Source organism: Miscanthus floridulus, chromosome 14 (assembly GCF_019320115.1).
Source record: "Miscanthus floridulus cultivar M001 chromosome 14, ASM1932011v1, whole genome shotgun sequence".
NCBI lineage: Eukaryota > Viridiplantae > Streptophyta > Magnoliopsida > Poales > Poaceae > Miscanthus > Miscanthus floridulus.
This window is the reverse complement of record NC_089593.1, coordinates 18,093,911-18,099,509: the sequence shown is the minus strand read 5'-3', so window position 1 is coordinate 18,099,509 and position 5,599 is coordinate 18,093,911. Positions and strand designations below refer to the sequence as shown.

Sequence of the window (5,599 nt, the reverse complement as noted above, 5' to 3'; positions counted from 1 at the left end):
CTGCCACTTTATCAATAAGTGGCTGCACCTCAACTCTTGTTAGCTTTCTAACAGAGTTGGAGGCCCAGGTAATGCATGGGAAACTCTCAACCTAACAAGGAAAATTCTGAAGGATTTTGAAACAGCCTCACTTTTTATTTCAGAGGAAATTTTCTACAAAAACTTCCGACTTTGCATTCCACTATAGTTTTCGATTTTTTTTATTTATTTACTGATACATTTTCCATTTTTATCAATTTCCTTTTCTTCATCCGATTTATTTTGTGATGAAAAATGCTTTGACCATAGTCTTCTCAATACTATATATTTACATTAGTGGAGAGACATCTACATGCTTGAACTCATGAGAATGTCCTAGCAACAGCGTACTTGCATGCAGGCAGTACACGTGCTAGTAGCCTATTTGGACTTGAAGTCCCTCAGATTAGCTAGGAAGGATAAGCATGTTAGATATTTGTAAAGGGCGGCAGCACATGCTTATCCATCCACGTTCTTTTTTTGTTTTTTTTAAGCACCCAGAGCACTGGGAGTGATGTAAGAACTCGTATGGGCACCCAATGCTGACCGCGCGCTCAGACACAGGTGAGGCTGCCCGAGAGGTATCGGAACACGCCTACCGCGGCACAACACACGCACTCACACACCACACCACACACACGCGCTCACGCCCGGTCCCCTCTCTGGGGAAAATCCCCGGTGCGAGACGGGGGATCGGACCCCCGCCGGTGGCCTCCCAACTTGAGAGCTCACCACCGGACCGACGGTCCGTTCGCTCCATCCACGTTTTTCACTTTAAGGGCTACTTTGGCAACCAAAAATCCCGCCGGATTCCCTATGTTTTCCCTGGGGCCGAAAACCACGTGACAATCTCTCCCAGGTAATCTGTAGTGTTGTTTGGAAGCACACTAAACCTGGAATTGCTGCCCGCTTCCCTTCGTTTTCCATGCGGGAGAATTCCACGAGTCATGAGGCCGGGAGCATTTCCGGTTCCCCGACCCCGTCGCTCGCGAGGCCGCCGCCGATGCCGCCATCACCCCCGGCAGCTGATGGCCGGCGCATCGCTGCTGGCGTGCATCTCCCGGTGGCCGGCGATTCATCTCTCGCGAATCGCGGCCATTTCACTGCCGCCACAAGATCCACCTCTCAGAGCAGCACCTCCACCTCAGCCTCGTCCTTCCAGCACGGCAAAATCTTGTAGATCTTGGGGCCGCTGAGCTGCCGCATCCTCCTCCCTACTCCTGCTTCTGGCTAAGCACCGCGCCATCGACCTATTTCCATGCCTAGTTCAACTGAAGCGCGGTGAGTATGCACAGTTCTTGTTTGGTAAGCTGTGAAAAGTATGGGGATATCTGGTATCTGATGGCTTTTTATGCTTGCTTATTTTTCTTGTCATATTGTGCGGTGATTTTTGCGAGATTTGTTATTCATATGTCTACCCGATCAGAACTATTTGCCTCGTGAATTTTATTCATGCTCATAAGTATGCAGTCTAGGTATTGCAAAATTTGTGGTTCTTGTCTAACTGATTCATGGTCAGTAGTAGCACGAAATTAGGCTGGCTATTCCAATTAGTCGACGAAATTTCAGTAGTAGCTAACAGATTAGTTGCAAATCATGGTTAGTGATTCTGGAAAATAGTTGTTTATCACAAGAACCTGGATTTTCGTGTCTGTTTAACCTGCAAGAAATTGGTGTTTTTAAGAAGTTTAGGAATATGTAGCTGTTCAGGAACGTCCGATGGGTTACATCAATGAATCTGGACACAGATATGGCTTTTCTTTCAGAACCAAAAACGGAACTCTATTCATTCATTACTAACTCCTCTGTCCATGCAGTACAACATCTGACAAGAAACTGAACTCCTGATTTTATGCAGCCAATCTTGAGAGGAGGGATAGTGACCCGGAGGCAACACATATGTGTGATGCTTGTCTTATCTTAGAACTTTCTTCGATTGCAAGCATTGATCGAGTTTACAAGCATATACCCTCTTATTTGTTTTGTTGCTTCATTTCCTAAGGTAGCGTGTACTATTGAATGCACTATTATTATGACTTAAGTTGAGTAGTTTTTTTTACGTTATGAGTTTGAAAAGTTTCACAATTTCAAGAAGTTCCTAAATGTTTTAGACTTCAATAATGCTTTTGGTATATATGGCAACTTGGCTGAGTTTGTTGCTTGGTTGATATTTCTGGTGTAGCTCCTGAAGCATGATATATGCATATGTTTTGAACTGTCAGCGGCATATTTTGTTGTCCTTGAAACCATGGTCACTAAACTTGATTGGTGATGTATCCACAAAATATAAGTACCACACATTGTTAGGTATTGCCAACTTATCTGGAATTGAAATTGTGTTACCAGCTTATATGGAATTGAAAGTGTAAATGATGGTGCACATTTCTTGTTCTTGCTTCTCTCCCTGATTTGATTGCTCTCAAATACCAGATCTAAAGCCTCGTGCGATTAGAAACTGCAATGTAAGATGTGGTCACGATGATCCAGTGCTGGTGAGTTTGTTGTTGATACACAAGTCTATCCTTTCTAGGCTAATTAAGTTTTGAGGTGGCACCAGATGTCCATACTTTTAGTCTGTCAATTTGTCTGCCTTTTACTAACAATTTCTTAGTTTGGAACAGACGGCGTACCTGAAGGCCAGCGACTTGGTATTATTTGAAACTAGAGGTCGACATGAAAGCTAAAGACACATTGAATTGTTGAAAATAACTTCTAAATTTGTTTAGAAATTACTAAAGTTTGTGGTTCATTCTTAAGTTCATTAGTACTAAATTAGCACCTAAGGTGCATAAATTCAGCTGAGATGTCGCTCATCAGTTTATTGGGGAGCTATTTAATAGCTAGCACGTTTGTGCCTTACAGAATGTATGATTTGATTAACGAAATATATTTTAAAGTATAACATATTTTTGTTTCTTTGTCTTTTGTTTTCAGAATATTTCCACGGACTGTGTGTTGAATGTGTTTATTTTGGAATTCAAAACATTGTGCAATTTACATTACAGGCTTAGAATAAGCAAAGCTCATAGTCAATAGCCATAATAAACATGCAAGTTCTATAGGTTGACATTACGAGTGCAGGCTGCCCCAACCGCGAGCTGCCTTGTCAAACCTGCAATTCTGCAACCCGGACTGTGCTTCCAAACAACGACATAAATTGGGGGAAGAATGGAGGAATGGCTTCCAGGGAAACGATTATCCAATTAATTCCCCGTAGGGGGTCCGTGCCCTGGGCAAATCGGCCCCTGTTTCCAAAGTAGCCCTAAAGCTTTTACACACACCACGGCAACGTTTCCTTCATTCTTCTCCCAATTTCACTTCCAACTCTGAGATTCCCACAATCGAACCAGCTCTGATAACCAAATGTTACGTTCCTTGGAGAGATAGAGAGGTGTTCACCGGCGTCACGCACGGTGGATCAGCTCGGCAGCGCCGGCACAAAGGAAGAACGAGGAAGGAGAAGAAGATAGAGGAGTTTGGGGATAATTGATTTAGTTCATTCCATAGATTGATGTCCTCCTCAGTCCTCAGGCAACACATGTATATATAACTTTAGTACATGGGCCGAGCCCAACACGAAAAAGACTCGCAGGCCACAATACTTAGCCCACTAACTACTGCTATTACCGGCCCATAGCACAGGTCATGACACATTCCTATCCTGAACATGGAGCCATGTTCTTCTGTCCATAGCACACAAAAATCACCTTCCTTGCTTTGGTCTAGCTGAGCAAGAAATCTTCATCAATAGATCACTATGCTTGCATCCACTCACGTAGCAAGAAGTAAGTTTTGCACCCCCTTTGTATTTCGTTTTACGTTCTTCATACAGCATGTTAGAGCGTCCACAGTGTGTCAACCCGTCTTTGGGTCTTAACTGGAGCCCACAATTGATTAGATGTCACATGTTCTTCTATCAGCAATGTATCGAACCCAGCATAAGTCCATACGTGGGCCCAAAATTAACTGCACCCTCCTCTCCTTTGCGCGAGCAGCAATGCCGGGAAAGAGTTCTTTATTTCTTCGACCCAGGTTCCATACGAAGGAGCCGGTCCTTCATCAAACCATGGCTACAGTGTATAGAACTGGGTTCCATCTTAGTATTTATTGTATCGCACCGGCTTCGACCCTCCCACTGCGGAGAGCAAGAAGCAGAGCAACTGCATGCAGTTCGCAGATAAGTCTGTGACTCGACTCGCCACAGTGGCCGGCAAAACTGATCGCTGCAGAGATAGCTCTCCGGCTGTGTTTAGTTGGGTGAAATTTGGGAATTTGGCTACTGTAGTATTTTTGTTTTTATTTGATAATTAGTATTTAATCATGGACTAATTAGGCTCAAAACGTTCGTCTTGCGATTTCCAATCAAACTGTGCAATTAGTTTTTTTTCGTCTATATTTAATACTCCATGTATGTATCGCAAGATTCGATGTGATGACTACTTTAGCACTTTTTAAGAAAAGTTTTTGAACTAAACATGTCCAGTTCCAGGCATGATCTGAGGCGTAGCAGGGCAGCAGCACCTCCTGCTTCTGCGTTCTGCCACATGTATGTGCTAGTGTCGGAGTACTACAGACTACAGAGGAAAAATAGATGTTGGTGCAGCTCTGTTCGTTCTGCTGATGAGCTGATGAAAGAACGATGATAGCTAGCGGCAGAGCTGGTAGCAGTATTAAATCCAGGGGGCTAAAGTTTTATTGAATGTCACATGGAGTGTTTGGAGTAATAATAAAATAAATTACATGAGTCATCGGTAATCCACGAGACGAATTTATTAAACCTAATTAATTCGTCATTAGCACATGTTTAAGGTAGCACCACATTGTCAAATTATGAACTAATTAAGCTTAAAAAATTCGTCTCGCAAATTAGTCTTAATCTATGTATTTAGTTTCGTAATTAGTCTATACTAGCAAAAATGTACTTGCGTTGCTACGGGAGAAAAGATATAGCGTTACATGTATGTGTTGTTTTGTCTTTAAAGCTATAACTTTTTTATTTACATCATTACATTTTTATTGCACTCAACATTATGCTAAAAAACGTACTAAATAATCTTGAGTCAATATATTTTATTCTACTTAAGTAATCAATTACATCTATGACATAGCGCATGAAAGGTCCGGGGCGCACCCTTTCACTTCTACTTCCTATTATAACATCAAAGAATCAACAAATGCAATTAAGAATACCCTACATACCAGTGAATTTACTTAGGGTAGAAACATTTCATCCAGCAATTTTTGTTAAAAAGCCGATCTAGAGCAATAACACACAAGTAATTTAATGAAGTTCTATTTGGATTAGGATTCCTATCCAGATTACCTTAAAAAAAGCCTTATATGTTTAAATACATATGAGCACGGGTTATATATATAGGTCTGGATGGAAAAAAAAACTCTTCATTATCTGGTAGTTAGAGACAGACGGACAAAAATATGGGCGGTTCGTCACGGACAGTGTCTAAGGCAGAAAAACAGAGAAGCCTGAGCATTTTTTGAAAGAAACAGGAAAGAAAATAAATATAGAAGACAAGAGAAATAGATATATTCTTTCCTATTTGGATTAGGATTCTATTCACTA

General features: G+C 41.7%; 1 long non-coding RNA gene across 2 annotated transcripts; it reads left to right on the top strand.

Moving 5' to 3' along the window:
* The first annotated feature begins 598 nt into the window (after nucleotides 1-598).
* On the top strand, nucleotides 599-2,916 carry LOC136505415 (uncharacterized). Of its 2 annotated transcripts, XR_010771197.1 has the most exons (4): nucleotides 599-1,299; nucleotides 1,877-2,020; nucleotides 2,449-2,510; nucleotides 2,640-2,916. It is a non-coding gene; the product is annotated as an uncharacterized lncRNA (long non-coding RNA). The 2 variants fall into 2 exon arrangements; XR_010771196.1 differs by having other exon boundaries at nucleotides 599-2,020.
* Nucleotides 2,917-5,599: the final 2,683 nt, after the last annotated feature.